A 17586-nucleotide genomic window follows, 5' to 3' on the forward strand; every position below is an offset into this window, starting at 1 on the left:
TAGGCAAAGAGTAAATAAATATACAACGTGGAGCGACACAACACAGATTTCTATTTTAGTAGATATAAGTCATTAAAATGAAGTGGGTGAAAACAATTCAGAAAGCGGCAATAGAAATCGAAAGAGTGAGAAGGTGTGAGAGAAACTTTAAAAGTATAATAAAATAAGTAGATTAGTTGAACCATTAAATACAAAATATAAATGAGGAAATAATGCTGTGGTGGCTGATTAGAATGCTTCTCGTTTGAGAAAATTAACACGGTAAGTAAAAACTTACACAAAATTTCTACTTTTCAGAAAAATACAGAGAATGCAGAGGAAATGAGTTCCCCTTTTAAGAAACTTTCCTGCAGACTGTATGGGAAAACTCATGCTTCAATCTCATTGGCAAGACCTGTGTCTTTAAAAGAGGCTGAAAATTTAACTGGGCCTATTGCTACACCCAGTAATTCAATTCAGCAAATATTTATTAAACATTTCCTATGTGCCAGGATTTGTACATGCAAGAATAAAGAAAGCAGACAAAAATTCCTGCATGTGATGCTTATATTTTAGTGGTTGAGGATAAACAATAAGCAATAAGAATAATAAATGTATAGTATATTAGAATATTAACTGTTTAGAAAACTGAGCAGGTAGGAGGGATTAGGAGCATGGTGTGACAGGCAGAGGTTGTAGTTGGGTATGATTTTTAATAAGGGTGGTCATGGGCCGGGCGCAGTGGCTCACGCCTGTAATCCTAGCACTCTGGGAGGCCGAGGCGGGCAGATTGCTCGAGGTCAGGAGTTTGAAACCAGCCTGAGCAAGAGCGAGACCCCATCTCTACTATAAATACAAAGAAATTAATTGGCCAACTAATATATGTAGAAAAAGTTAGCCAGGCATGGTGGCGCATGCCTGTAGTCCCAGCTACTCGGGAGGCTGAGGCAGAAGGATCGCTTGAGCCCAGGAGTTTGAGGTTGCTGTGAGCTAGGCTGACGCCACGGCACTCACTCTAGCCTGGGCAACAAAGCAAGACTCTGTTTCAAAAAAAATAAAAATAAAAATAAGGGTGGTCATGGTGGATCTCACTGAGAAGATAATATTTGAGTAGAGGATTTCCAAAGGGGAAGGGATTAACCTCATAAATATCTGGAGGAAGAGTCTTTCGAGGAGAGGGAACAGTGAGGGCAAAAGCGCTGCATTGGAATCATGCAAGGCATGCTGGAGAAAGCAACGGGGTCAAAGGCTAGAATGGGGAATATCCAGAGGGGAGAAGAGAAAAGTAGGAGATGGAGTCAGAGAAGTAACAGGGGTCTAGATCACTTAGGGCTTTGGGTGGGGAGTGCCTGAGTAAGAGCTTTACCTTTTACTATGAATAGACAGAAGGCATTGCAGGGTTTGGGGCAGAGGAAGGACTGATGTCTTAAAAGTATCAGTCTACCTAATACCAGTTCTCTGTTAGTGAGAAGAACAGGGAGAATTACATATAAGATAAGCAACAATCTTTGCCACACACCGTACCTGCTGGTGAGGTCATTGTGGATACTTACTTAATTCTTATCGATTGGCATAGGTACTGTCATTTTTTCATGCAAAGATTTTAATCCTGCCTTTCTTTTTTTCTTTCCTTTTTTATTTTTTTCAGTTATAAAGCAAGCCCTAATCAAAATGTTCAACTGAAATAAATGTAAATTATTATTTTATGACGTATATGGCAAATGCGGGTTAATGTGCTTGTTCCATAATTCAAGTTCAGATATGCTTCGATACCTTAAAAATGCTTCAAGTACTATTCACAAACTTTCTGAGCTTTCTCAAAGTTGAGTTATTTACAGCATATTTAGGTATGCTTTATACAACAAAATAATAATTTGCTTATAATACAAGCTGTGATGGGAAAAGACATAAATATGTTAAAGAATCCTGTTCAAAGACCCATATTTGCTTTTATATACTATATGCAAAATACAGAAAAGGAATTCATTGCAATGAAGTAAAATTTATGTGACAAAATGCACTTGAAAGAGAGCTTTCTATTAGATTCCATCTCCCTTGCACACACATGATGCTTTATAAATTTTGCATGGCCTTGTTGGCTTACTCCCCCCCCCCCTGCATTGCTGATAGTGGTGAAAGAAATTGCAACTGTTCTGAAGGATTATTTTTGTGAGTCTGGTTGCATCAGTTCAGACTTCTAAATCCATCCAGTCCTTTCTGATCACTTATCATTCGCAGTAGCACCAGCATTCATGTATAACTCTCCAGTGCCTTTCTTCCTCTCCTTAATGTACAACATAATCAATATCTAATTCTATTGATTGTTTCTCTGAAATTTTTAAATGTCTGTCTATTTTTGCTGTACTGACCTATGCAGCTGTAAAAGATGCTTTGAATCTCTTTCCAGTTGCAGTTCATCTCGCACATTCTTACATGAAATCTTTAAAGGAGAATTTGGCTGGCCATGAGGACATGGGGAGGATGACCTGTCTTTGGCAGATACATTTAAAACATTGACTACTGCTCCCCAAAATGGCAAAATCAGTGACAGCAATGACAATTTAACTCTCATAGAAACAACTAAGGGATTTTACCAGATTGAGAATTAAGAATTTTCCTTGGACCCCTCCAATTGTTGATGGAGACTTAGAGACTCCACAATTATGTTACTGTTTGTTCTTCGCTCGGTCAAATTTTCGATAATCTCTAACCTTTTCTGCCTTTGTTTTCCCCCCGGTTGTCCATTCATGCTTTCACTAGCTTTTCTCCTTTACCCAAAATTTCATTCTCTCAACAGCTGTTTGACAAAGTGCCCGACAAGTCTGGCTAGGAATAATTCACCTTAGCAGGAGTGACTTTTTTTTTTTTTTTTTTTGGTTGTCAAGGTCTACTTTACTTGGATTTTTAGTAGGTATTATATACAGAAAACAAGGAAGTAGAAACAGAAAAATAGAGTGGGGGGATGATGAGGCTTGCATGTGGGCCAATTAGCCCCAATCAGCATCCCAATGGCACCGGAAGCTGTTTGTGATGGATCACTCAACCCCAACCTGGCAGGGGGTCGGGAACAATTGCAGGTAGCATGCCCTGGAGCAAGCACGTCATGGAATGCATTCTTCTGGGAACTATAGCTGGAGGTCTGGGTGCTATTTTCGTCATAGGCTATTTTCCGGGCGAGGCCCATGCAGGACAAGTCCTTGGAATGTGGAGGGTCTTAGTCTCCAACATCTCCCTCTATCTTTATTAATATGAGGGAGATTTACACAGGTTGGTGGAGAGCCTGTCTTAGGCTACGCGATGGGCTTCCGCGACCAGCACCCAAAATATAAGATCAGGCGATCGAAATGACGGTGAGGCCTCTGTCTTAGGCTATGTAGGTGGCATCCAGCTCCGGCACTTCTGATTATGAAGTGTGCCCCGGGGCATGGACCTACAATATTCCCGTCATGGAGTTACCTCACAGCTGGCGGGGTGTGCACCTGGTACGCGGCATCGCGATAATCCCGTCATGGGCGTCTCCACAGCCTTTGGAACCAACTGCGTTCCATGTCTGAGGCAAAGTCTGAGAAATTTAGACCCTCTGTGGCTGAATGGGGAGACTCTGTATGGAGGTCTTCTCTGGAGCCTCTTTGTTCTAGCCGTTGGTAAAACACGGAGACCGATTTTTGTGTGGCCGCGTCTACCTGCGACTTGACAAAGTTGGTTAGTTTTTTGAATGCCCAAGGCCCAAAAGTGAGGAGCAACAAGAAACCTACAAATGGCCCCAAGACACTGGGAAGCAATGTGGATAGCCAGGGGGATGTGGAAAACCAATTTTGATACCATGCCTCACTTTGTTCCCTCTGTTTCTTTCTATTTTCAAGGCTTTGTCTAACTCTCTCAATGCTATCTTCTACCAGGCCTGTTTTGTCTGCGTAAAAGCAACATTCCTCTTTAAGTGCTGCGCACAAACCTCCCTCTTAGAGGAGCACTAAATCTAGGCCTCTTCTATTTTGCAACACTACCTCAGAAAGTGAAGCAAGGGATTCTTTGAGATATTTTAGGCCCTGCTGTAGCTCTCGGAGATTATTATCGATGGCAGCAGAGAGCTGCAGGTACTGCTGGTTGGAGGTGATTAGAGAGGCTATGCCTGTTCCAGCCCCTGTGGCACCAAGGCCTAGAACAACTGCGAGTGTTATGGCCGTGATGGGCTCTCTCTTTTCTTGGGGCATTGTGGTGCCACGCTCCCAAAATTTAAGCAATTCGTCAGCAGGATGTACAGTGAGCCTGGGGAAGAGCATGACTAACACACAATATTCTCTATGCTCCAGAAACGTTGTAGTGACTACATATGGGGTAAGGCCAGAAGAACAAGCAAAATAAGAGGTGTTAGATGCCTGAATATACTGAAAGGTGGAGTTAACAGTAATTGACTGATTACATATTTTCTCTAAGGGTGCGGGAGGGAGCATTCTTGGGCTAAGAAGGCAAAGGCCTAGGCCTGTGACCTGGCTGAGTGTCAGGCCACCATGGGTCTCAGGACCCCATCTGAGTCTGCTGGTGTCATTAGTAAATAATGGCTCACCAAATGTAGCGACGCCCTCATAGAAGGGAGGCCAGGGGGAGTAGCATACCCAACACTCTTGATATTCTGAATTATTGGCCTCTCGGATGGTCCTGACAGAGGCATTGACTAAGGAGAGAATTAGTTCTGCCGAGGAAGGGGGCCCCTCGGGTAGGGTAGGTCGGTATAGGGAGGTGCTGAATAGAGAAGGGGACACAGTTGGGGAGGAGGGTAGGCCCCTGGAGGGATCGCGAGGCCGTGGTAGGTGTAGGTTGTTATTAGGGCCTATTGCGACTGTAGGACCTCTGGGGAGGCTTTTAATTAACTTGATTTTAAATGTGAGACCAATATCTCTTCCTGATATGTAAAGTCTGAGCCCCCATTCGAATCCCCTGGACTGGTCCCAAGGGACCTTTTTTCCAGCTTCGGTGAATGAAATCAACAGGGGGTTGCACCACTGGTTGCTACACTCCTTCTTATAGGGGACCGGACCGCTGTTGAGGTGGTACGGGGAAGGGGATTTTCTTTTGACTGTTATATAGTCCCAGGAGGAGGAGGGGCTCCAGTAGGTATCGCCCGTAGTCTCACAGCCCCAGGAGGCACAAAAGAAGTCAGGGGCATAGCCACATGCTTCAGCAAGAGAGCGGTCTCGATGAGCCCCAGGGCAAACATATATAGGGGCCATGGTTAGATAAGTCCTTCGAACCCCAGAGCTACAGCCTGGCCGAGAACTGGTGTCTCGTTCTCCTGTGTTAATGGGTTTTACCTGTGGTGCAAAATGTGAGGGCGTGCCCCAATAGTCATGGGCTCCAAGGGCCAACACGCATAGGTCGACTTCTAGTGGACCCCATAGTGTGGTGGCGGAGAGGTATGAGGAGGAATTGGCAACGTCTCCTGCCTCATTAATTATTTGCCATGTATAGTTGTAGACCTGGTGGATGTTGGCTGCGGCGGTGTTCTTGACCGTGGCCAGAACTAGGCATAGGAGAGTCAACGTCTTCTCTCGGGGAGTCATTTTTCTGGAAGAGAACAGAATTAAGAATTCTTCTCAGGGGGTTCCCTGGGTGGATTATATAACTTAATCATTCTCTCAGGTAGCCATCTGGCATTTCTTGCCTGGGTATCATAGATACAGGCATGTCCTTTTCCCCATATGAGGACGGGGTCAGGCCCCAGCCATTTGCCAGTAAGCGGATCTTTCCATAAGGCCTGTGCATAAGTATCCGTGGTGGATGGGTGCCAAAGGCGGTCGGCGGCCGTTTTACCGGCAGTGTCAAAGGTGAGAAAATTTAGAATGAACAGGGCATGATTAAGCAGGGTTTTGGAATTACCTGTCAAGGGATATAAAATTCCTCCTCCCGATTGTAGTTTGGAGAGCGTATTTTTTAACGTCTGATGAGCTCTCTACAATACCTTGGCCCTGAGGGTTGTAAGGAATGCCTGTAACATGTTTAATGCCTAACTGAGCACAAAAACTTTTGAAATTGGAGCTGATATATCCCGGGCCATTGTCAGTCTTAATAACTTTAGGCTGAGGGAGGGAGGTGAGAAAAAGCAGTCTTTCAGGTCAATGACTATCTTATAGTAGCCTCTGGGGATAGCTACAGGCGAAGGCAAACCAGGCTGGAGCGCCCCCATGGGAACCATTGTTTGATTAACAGCCCGTAAGTCTTGTAGCAGCCGCCACTTGCCAGTCCTTTTTTGGATGACGAAAATAGGGGTGTTCCATGGTGAAGTAGAGGGCTCTATGTGTCCGGCAGCTAATTGTTCCTGCACCAACGCTGTAGCTGCGGCTAGCTTGTTAGATGGGAGGGGCCACTGATTGATCTAGACAGGGGAGTCACTTTTCCAAGTGATTTTATCTGCCTGAAGTGCAGGGGGATCAATGGCCCTTACAAAAAATGTTCTTTGAACCCTAGTCCTGATCTGTCTGACTTAGGGAGGGTGGTCAGGGGTGCTCTTAGTCCCTGACCCTCCTTGCCTAAGCCCTGCCCTGGGAGGAATCCCTGCTTAAGCATTTGGCTGGCTACAACTTCATTGGGGCTGCACATAATGACATTCATTTGTGCAAGGATATCACGCCCACATAAGTTAACAGGCAGGTTTGGGACTACAAAGGGTTGAGTGGTGCCTTTGTTTCCCTCAGGGTCTTCCCATGTTAAAATTTTTGAGCTCTGGAGAGTATTATTAGACTGCCCTATACCTTGTAAGTACGTAAGGGAAGGCTGCAGTGGCCATGATTGGGGCCAGGCATCCTGGGCAATAACTGTGGAATCGGTGCCAGAATCAAGAAGGCCTTCAAAAAGTTTACCATCTAACTTTAACCTCAGGGTGGGTCGTTTTTTGGTGCTAGCTTGGACCCAATAAAGATCAGAAGAGCCAGGGCAGGAAGCACCTCGGTTAGAGGCGATGGCTGGGAAGGATGTATTAAGGGGCAAGGGCAACGCCTGAGCTAAGCGCTGTCCCTTAGAGACACACACAGGGCCGGTAAGCGCGCTGGCTAAGATGTTAATCTCCCCGGTAAAGTCACTATCTACTATGGAGGGGTGGACTATGAGCCCTGCAAGAGTAGAGGAGGCTCGGCCCAGAATAAAAAAGAACATGTTAGCCGGTGGGGGTCCAAATGAGCCAGTAGGCAAAATTTGAACACCATCCTCAGGTCTCAATATTGTGTCGGAGGAGGCACACAAGTCCACTCCTGCGCTCCCTGTGGTTGCTCGGAGGAGTCTAGGGGCTGGGGATCCTCTTGTCGGCTGTTCCCCGAGGCCGACTGAAATTGAATAGGGCGAGGGGCCCGGGGCTGGCCCCTCAGGCCGTTTCCCGAAAGGGGGAGCAAGGGATTTCCAAGGGCATCGGTCTTAGAACGGCACTCATTAGCCCAATGGTATCCCCTCTTGCAGCGAGGACAGAGGGAGGGGGGCCGAGTTGGCCTGCCTGGTGGTCCACTGAGGTTAGGGGCATCAGAGGAGGTGGCTAAGGGGCATTGCCTCGCAAAGTGCCCTGGCTGACCGCACTTAAAACAGCCTCTCTGTGCCACAGTGCCTTGAATGGCAGCCCCGACCGCAAGCTGCACAGCCTGCGACACCTTATGGGTGAAGGGGTCACCATAATTACACATCCTAATCATGTCATTAAGGTCTTTGTTTTTAAGTTTGCCCCTGAGGATGGCCCTGCAAGCGCTGTTGACATTTTCATAGGCCAATTGTTTAATGAGTTTATTATCGCCATCCTCCTGTCCGAGGGTCCTCTCAGCAGATTCTAAAAGCCTACCTAGAAATTCACTAAAGCCCTCTTGAGCTCCCTGGGTGATTTTTGTCAGGGGAGTGAGAACAGATCCCATAGAGGGAAGTGTTCGCCAGGCGCCGAAGGCGGCTGCGGGGGTCTGAGACAAAAGACAAAAGCCCGATCGGGAGTCCCCTTTGGGGCTGTTCAGTGGCAAACTTCCCTTGTCCGCTAAGTTTTTCAAGGGTCCAAGAGGCAGAATTGGGGTTTTTTAAATTATTAGCACTCTTTTTGAAGTTGTAAAACATCTCTTAATTGCGTAACCCTTTGACTTAAGTCTTTTTTGGCACGCAAAAGTAAGGGCATTGTAAGGGGAGGCATTAACGAAGGTGCGTAAATCTGGGGCGCATAAGGAGGCGGCCATTTGGGATCGTGATATCGGGCCGCTTCCTCTCTGAGGGTTGCCTCTTCTGCGGGGTCGAGGGACTCTCGGAGGGGTTGTTTTTTGAACACCGGGTAATTAAATGCATGAGGGGCTGTACCCTTGGGTAAGGGAGGATAGAGGGTCTTGATGTCTGGCCTACTAATCGGGGGCTCGTCTCTAGATGTCTGGAGCTCAGCTGAGGGGTCCTGAGGGGGCATATTAATACAAACTGAGGGGCAAGGGGAAGGACATGTTGGTCTCTTGAAATTATTAGAAGCTGGCCCTTCGGCCGTCTTTAAAGACGTTCTCGAAGCGGACCCCGACACGGGTCGGAGGCAGAATTCTGCTACTGAGAGCAGCTGCTTTTTATTGGAGTCTGAATCTGCCCCTTCAACAATATCTCTGATTAGTCCCCAGTATGAAAAAACAGATCCAGGGACGGCATCTGGGCCCTGATTCAGAAGTAAATCGTTTAAATCTCTACCTACTTTTTGCCATTTGTGTGGGTGAATCTCAGGTCCACCAATAATAAACCAAGGACAAGCACGATCAATGAACATAAAAAACTTTACTAAGTCTCTTTTCTTAACTCTAATTCCTCTCTCTCTGAGTGAGGCCTTAAGATCCTTGATAAAAACGGCCTCTTTAGACAAGGAATGGCCCATCTCGATGGGATGACAATGTAAAAAATCTATTCACCAGACCGTCGATTCTGTGAGCGGCAGAACGGAGGTCTCTCTAGGGGTTTCTCGGCCGAGGAGCTTGCTGCGGCGTCATCCGACAAAGGTCTGTACCTCGAGCCCCACGTTGGGCGCCACTTGTCCCGGCCCTCGGGACCTTCTGTTACTCGTGGGGGCGAGGGGGACCGTGCCTGAAAGAGATGGGCGAGAGAAAGAAACGAGACCAAGCAGATGGTTGTCAAGGTCTGGCAGGAGTGACTTTTGCTGTCAACATTGCCACTTGCATCCACAATATCCACAGCAATATTATACCAGGCCCTGTCTCTTCAGAACTTCTCAGGAAGGAACATGGTTACTTTATTCTAGGTATTAAATGGATGCAGATCCTTAGGTATAGTACCAAAAGAGAGTTGTATTTTATGCATGTCCTTTTATTAATTTTGATTGTTAAACTTAATTCCATAAAGAAAAAACAACTTTTTAAACTAATATTTATTTTAAAAAATTACTTACACTACATATTTTGTCCCATAAATTAATATTTATTGAGGTTTTGTTAGATGCCAGGCCTAGATCTAAAGGCTTTACATATATTAATTCAACGAATCATCATAATAACCTTACAAATCAGACAGCATATCAGTCCTATTTTGTATCAAGTCACAGGAAGGGCAAAGGGAACAAGATGGAATTCCAGCCACTGGGAGAGCTGAGCACACAGAGGTGATGCAGTAGCTAATGTGAGTCACCCCCAGAGGGACATAGACATAAGGAAACAGGACCCAAACCACCAAGGGACTGGGAAAATAACACTCAAAATCCAAGCTGAGATGGAACATTATTTACTCAATTCTCCTCTAGAAATAGCTAACCAAGAGTAATTTATATGTTTCAGGCCTTGGTATAACATCAGTCTCAGAGTCTGGTATAAGATTAAAGTTACAGATAATTGGAGAAGTGTAGAAAGAGTAAATTTAAGTCAGCATTCATTTCTTCCACAAATTCTTATTAAATGTCTTCTACATGTCTTGCTCTGAGGATTAGTGGTGCTCAAGGCATCAAATCCTGTCTTCCAAACAATCAGGAGAGATGCTTTCTGACTTTAAATACACTAGTGATTGTGTGATTTTAGGAAGGTCAGGAACTTCTCCTAGTGAGGGCAGTTAAGCTGGCTACTGCATTAGGCCCCATCCAATACTAACTTTCTGCAATTCTAGAGTTAAGTAGACAGCTGTGTACCCTTCGTATGATTTTTGGAATGTTTCAGATCAATTTACACTTTGGGAGGTCCTATATCCACAGGTAATTTTATTTATTCCTCTGCTAAAACAAGTTCACCTTTCTCTATTTCTTCTATGATGGAGATTTCATGTCGTTTTTCTCCAAATTGATTGTTATTATATTCAAAATAAATGCATATAAACCACAACTAATCATATATGCAGAAAGGAGTAATCATCTTGGCTCTAAATATTCATATTAAATCAGCCAGCCCAGCAACTGAAAATTTGAAACTCTAGATTTAATCATATGCAGACAAAATGCTTTTCCAGAAGACAAAGCTACAATCATGTGCTCTAAACAACATCTGGATTATAATATTCAGATATTAAATCAAAATTCTTAATTGAAATATTCCTATGATTCTGCTACAGATCCTTACACTTAAAGAATGGAGTTCAAATTCAAAAATGCTTACGGACAAGCAGTCAGCTAACAGTCAATGAACATTTCCTATGCTGATGGCACTGTTCTAAGGGCTTTACATTCAGGGATTTATTTCATCCTCATAACAACCCTATAATGTAGGTAAGTTTTACAAGCAAAAACAAAACAAGCAAGCAAACAAGCTATGACACAGAGAAACCAAGTACATGCCTAAGTTCTCGCAGCTGGTAAGTCCAGGCACTGTCAGAATTGCCTTTGCACGTCCTTGCTGTGCCCACACCCTCTGAGCTGGCTGGTGTGTCCCAGGGTAGATCAAAAATTAGATGGTCATGCTTTAAGAATAAATACTAGGAACCTTTGGAATGCTGAATCCAAACATAAATTAGTTTTGCCATATGGCTATTAACATTAATTAACATTTGTAAGGCATCTTATATATGTAAAGCTTTATACTTCAGGATAATGTTGAAGAATGTATTATTAGTTCACCTGTTTCAAGAAAACAAACAAACAAAAAGGTCCCAGACACCAGGCCATTTACCCATTCAGATATTAGGGTCAATCTTTCCTAAGTGTTTAATGCTCTTAATAACCTGGGGCCACAAGTTCTAAACTCACCAGAGTACTTTCTGATATTAGGAAATTCATTAGTAGATTTGCATGTGGAACAAGTGGTGAAAAAGGAGAACATATTTGCCAAATATGAAATAAGCAAAGAGACTGGAAAAGGAAAAAACAAGTGAGAGTAAAATGAGGCAAAGAAATTGTAGCAAGCTTTCTTGTCATGCCAATACATCATAAAAGCTTCTTTTAATTGGTGCATCTTAATTTCCAAGTCATTTGTTTGAGTCTTTTATATACAATTATATATCACAAAATTCATAACAATATTAAGTGGCTAATAACATTGCCAACATTTTACAAATACCTTGAATCAAGTAGATTCATTGTAATATTTCTCCTACCCTTAAGTTTCTTCCCAGACCACAATCTTGGTATTATAGTAATATCTAATTACAGCTCCAGTGAAATTAGAGTAACTTGAATCTTGAGTTCGATCCAACAATAGTTAGCAGAGGAGTGTAAGGGTGGCAGAAGAGTTTTATATTATTTTTTAACTATTTTACAGTCCTTGGAAAGCCCAGTAAGCAGTAATATTCTGTATATGGGATAAGGTAAAACACCTGGGGCAAATCTCATTCCCCACCCACAGTATTCTTTATACTAGGGAAGATCAAACGTACCTTTGAAGAGGAAACAAAATGACTCAACATTCCCGGGTGTATGTTAGCATCATCTGGAAGAGTTTCTCTCTCTTGACACAACCCACAGAGCTCCATTCCATGCCTTTCAAAGCCATCGTCCAGTAGACAATATTGCTGGACAGTTCTCTGCACGGCCTTGGACTGACTCAGTTCTCCCCACTTTCTCACTTATGTTTCTTAAGAATAACCGTAGACTGTGCTGGGAATGCAACATCCTGAGATAAAAAAAAAAAAACTGGCAAGAACAGCCCAGACTCTGTTCCTGCCCCTCCTAGAACATGATTTCCTACAATGCTTTAGCCCAGGATGTCATTTTCCCTCTGGTCTATGAAGCCCTGGGTAGAATGCTTTCTGAGGTCCCTTAGCTGCAGGGCAAGTGGGGCAAACACAGCTGAGATTTCATCTGACCTGGGCAGCTTTTCTGAGCCTTAGGGTACTGGCTCACCACAAATCCTAGGCTTCTACGCTTCCTTCTTGCCTATGTGTGGATAATAAAGTTTCTTCTGTTAATTTTCTGTGTGAGGGTTCTGTCTTACCAAATTCACGCAAGTAGTAGAAACAGCAGTATAACATGCAGTAGGCTGACGTGGTAACCCGTGCATAGGCAACCTGCTTCATAAATATCACAAAATAGTCATAAAATGAATGGGCCAGGATAATCAACTTGATTCATTGATTCCTTAAGGATGTCTTTGTCCTTAGTATGAAATTATCATATGGTTGTAAACAGAAGACTGGACAAAATCTTCCAGTTTCTATTGATCATGCAAACATATGCATAGATTCTCTTAACAGTGTGATCCATATTGAAAACTGGGATTATTGGAAGTAAAATGCTATTTCATTTTTCTTCAGCATAGGCTTATATTACCTTTTGGGAGATTCTCAGGTAAATGTATACCTATTAGCAAAGTTTTCATTTCCTAAGTTCCCAAATAAAACAATAATCAATTCTTATTTGAAAAGCTGGTTTCATTCTATTTTCTTGGTCTTCTTAATACATGCATCACCTTCTCTAATTGTAAACTAATACAATTTTAATTTTAAAAGTCAGAAATGTATATTCAAAACAAACATGATCTTACAAAATTGCAACAGACCTAATATTCTTGATCATCTCTTTTTCCAGCTGTTGCTTAAATAATTGTCAACCTAAATAAATGTCTGAAGTACCTGGCATAGAGAGCCACCTACTAAAGTGTATTTTACACTGCATATTTAATAAGGTTTTACATCATTTTTCAGAAAGATCATAAAGCAGAAAGATTCTCGTCTAAGGTTTTTGAAAGGTAGATATTTTAAGTATAATAAAAATCTATTCAGTGCATTCATATATAACATCTGCACAAACAAGTTCAGATCTATCTGTTTACCAAGGAAAAAAAAAAAGCACATCTATGCATGATTCATTGTATTGGGCTTCTTTAATGGCCAATTCTGATCCCTGCCAAGATCTCATTGATTGTTCTATTAATATGTCTGAGAAAAAAATGAAGAATAAATCAAGCAATCCAGGACCAACTTAGTCATGCTACAGAGACATGGCCTAAAAGCCCGAAAGCAAAATTCTTTGCAAAGCTTTACCAAGTAAGTACCTGTTGACTTCCTGCTAAATCACTGCTGTTTCTGTGAATTAGGCTGGTCTGCATGTGTGCTGTGTGTTGGGCGGGTTAGGGAAGGGGAAGAGTGTTTCTAGGGAGAGGGGCCAGAAAGGACGAGGAGCCTTGGTGGATATGTGTTAGCTGTTTCTGGGCTTACATTCATAAGTATTATACTATAGGTGACCTGAGTTTCCTATTATGAGATGCCTTATCTTTCAAATTAACATAATGCCCCTCCAGAAACTCTTTGTAAAATCAAAGTACATCAAAGAGAGAAGATGTGCTAACAAATTTATTTGTCAATAACCAGCAAACTGATAAATAGAAAAGATCTTACAAATAGGGTGAGTTCTTCTCTTTCAAACAGCTCATACTCATACTGCCTGTCAATCCCCTCAACTCTCATTCACTCCTTGGCCTTCTGAAATTTGCCTTTGGTCTCTGCCACTATCTTTTTATGGCCACAGCTTATCTCTGAATTGCCAAATTAAAAGGGCACGTTTTATTGCTTACCTTATTAAAATGTTCTGCTGCTTTTTATGTTTGGTGATCATTCTGTTGTTCTTAAAATTTTCTTAGCTTTTAACTTGTCCACATACTCCTATGATGGATTGTTCACCTACCTTTCCTTTCCCCATCCCTAATACCCTCCTTGTGCTCCATCCATTCCAGGGCTCTGTTTTTAGAACTCTTCTCTTCTTACTGCACAAGCACTTCCTAGAAGATCCTACCTACTATAAGGTTTTCAGTACCCAACATATGTCAATCATTCCTAAATCTATATTGCCAGCACAGAACTTGTTACGGGTTCAAAAGTCATATGTCCAACTGCCTGCTAAACTAAGTTAATATACTTAACAGTGTCAATTCTCAATTGTCCTCATTTCTCACCCTCAAATCCCATTCACCACCAAATCCAATTGCTTTTATTGCCTAAAAGAGTGGTCTTTCTTTGCCCCTACTCCCCACACATCCTTCACTCTTCTTTTTCTAAACCATCACCCTTCCCACCACCCTTGACTCTTGCTATCTCTCATTGGAAAGCTTATAGAATTTCTTGATTCGTTTCTAGGCTTGAGCTCCTCAAAGCTGTCCTCTTAAAACTTACTGTCGAGCAGCAGAGGCAGACAAAAAGCAAAATAAGTCAATGTGCTAGAAGATAACAAGTGCTATAGAGAACAAAAAGGCAGGGTTAGGGATGGGGGACATGTAGTTGCACTGCTCACAAAACAACCCTTTGTCTGGCTCGCACCTTTTTTAAAATTACCCTAAAAATTTTAAATTTCACACCAAGCTGGGCTTGTTTTTCCTAGGATACATTATGCCATTTCTCATTTCCGTACCTTTGTTTATGCTGACCTCTGTGCCAGAAGTATCCATTTCCTTTCCAATTAAGAATTCATTCTCATTTAAGCATCATTAGACCTACCCTAGTTTGGCCCAATAAATATATCCATCCACTTTGTTCTTTTTGCAGCCTCTGCATCCTTCTACCACGCAGAGTTCTTAGTTATTATTTTTAGTTTATCTTTCTGTGTTATGAGACAAACAATAAGGCAGTGATCAGACCTTGCCTGTATTTGTATCCCCAACATCCTCAAGTGGAATTGCATTGCTTACCCATGAATGTGTTTCTTTGATTCCATGGCTGTTCAATTTCCATTCCCCTTCATATTGCCATATTCTTTCATTAGATACACCATTTTATGCTCTATATTTATAGTCTAGAATAGGTGATTTAAGAAACCTCTTTTTTCTTCTTCTGCTTTTCATTTCTATATATTTTGATTAAATTTTCAGAGTAATGCTCCAAATTATTCTTTCAACTGTTTTCAGATTCAAAGGTTGGAATGAGAATAAGAAGAAATCCTACCACATAGTTCCCAAATCAAAATAGTCCAAATAAATACATGCAAAATTGAAAAAATAAAAAAGCCAATAGGGAGAAATTACCTCTCTACAAAAAGGAAACTCAAAAAAGAAGGAGGGTTGGGGAAAGACACTGTATATTTTTGGTCATACTGATTCACTATCGAAAGAAAGAGTGCTGAATAAAATTAATCAATTGATAATAAGATAAATCATTGAGAAAAATAAAGCAGAGAAAATAAAAATTTTGAGGTATGAAAGTAGGAAGCCAAGGAAATTATTGCTTGAATTTTCTCCAGACTATTGGAAGAGTGTTTCCTCATCTAATTTTGAAAACTTTGCTCCTTTTAAATTATTTTTAATTTAGGTTATCTGAGTTATTGCATCTTTTTCAATTCATATGTGTGCATATATATATATATATATATATATATATACACAGCTTCTTTATGAAGTATTTGTATATGTGTATATACTTATATTTTTATATTTTAAATGCTAAATATGTAGTTTTAATGTGTATGAATGCTATACCTTCAGCTGTAACAATAAGTTTTATAAAGGTAAACTTTCATTTTTAAAAATCATTTTAAGTCACATATACTGACAGTTTAACAAACATAAGGCAAATACTGCCAGTAAGCAGTCCTGTAAATTAACAGGCATTTGAGTTTGTTGCTAGCCATTATAATTAGTAATGGAAAACAAATAGCCAAAAGGTAAATGTGAACTAATTTACAGTATCTCATTAAAATTGCTTTGTCAAAGAAAAATAGTATCTTTCAAATGAAAAGTAATTGGAGCAATGAATTAGTCTAGGTTTTAATTAAAAATTGGAAATCCAGTATAACTGTTACCTAATTTTAGCAGCTGGAAAACAGAGCACAGTAAAATTTAGTTAAACTGATTTAATATTTATATTACTAAGGATGACTATCTGGAGCATTGTGTTTGATATACATTTGTAAATTAAGTACAAATTAGGCATCTAAGAAGGAACATATTTAAAAAGGAATATATTTATTATATATTGTATAATTTTTGTTCAGATTGTAGTCGTGTGTTTTTAAACATAACAAAGCAAACTAAAATAGCCTTTTACAAATACATTAAAGGAGAAGTTTAATAATTTACATTACACTGATATAAAATACATAATCACAAATTCCAAATGTGAGCATTAAAAAAGTTTACCATAATGCGGAGAGAGAGAAACACTCCTACACTGCTGGTGGGACTGCAAACTAGTTCAACCTCTGTGGAAAGCAATATGGAGATACCTTAAAGCGATACAAGTAGATCTACCATTTGATCCAGCAATCCCATTGCTGGGCATCTACCCAAAAGATCCAGTGACACTCTACAAAAAAGACACCTGCACTCGAATGTTTATAGCAGCACAATTCATAATTGCAAGGCTGTGGAAACAGCCCAAGTGCCCATCAATCCAAGAATGGATTAATAAAATGTGGTATATGTATATCATGGAGTACTATTCAGCTCTAAGAAACAACAGTGATATAGCACATCTTATATTTTCCTGGTTAGAGCTGGAACCCATACTACTAAGTGAAGTTTCCCAAGAATGGAAAAACAAGCACCACATATACTCACCAGCAAATTGGTATTAACTGAGCAGCACCTAAGTGGATACATAGGTACTACAATAATAGGGTATTGGGCAGGTGGGAGGGGGGAGGAGGGCAGATATATACATACATAATGAGTGAGATGTGCACCATCTGGGGGATGGTCATGCTGGAGACTCAGACTTGTGGGGGGAGGGGGGAAATAGGCATTTATTGAAACCTTAAAATCTGTACCTCCATAATATGCTGAAATAAAAAATAAATAAATAAATAAATAAATAAATAAATAAAAGTTTACCATAGTGTATTTCTAACATACGAAAGTAGGTAGATTCAAATAACTAAAATATCTACTAATTTTTAATGTATTTACCTCATGCTATAAAGCAAGGAGATTTCTTTTCATAATTTTCTTATTTTCACATTGGTTTTTGGATGTTTTCACTTTATATCCTTCTATATTTTCCAATTTATTATCATCTCCTCACCTTAAAGTTTCCTTTTCATGCCTCATAATACTTTTATTAATGAAACTGTATGTTTTTACAGTCTATTTTGGTTTTTTGGTTTTTTTTGTAGTTCCACTCTGCTCATTTTATTTATTTATTTATTTTTATTTCTGCATATTATGGGGGTACAAATGCTTAGGTTACATATGTTTTTTTAACCAATACTTTGCCAAATGTTATTCCTATACACAACATCCTTCGGTGACTTACCATTGCTTACCAATGAAATTCCAATTT

This window comes from Microcebus murinus, chromosome 3 (genome assembly GCF_040939455.1).
Source record: "Microcebus murinus isolate Inina chromosome 3, M.murinus_Inina_mat1.0, whole genome shotgun sequence".
Taxonomy (NCBI): Eukaryota; Metazoa; Chordata; class Mammalia; order Primates; family Cheirogaleidae; genus Microcebus; species Microcebus murinus.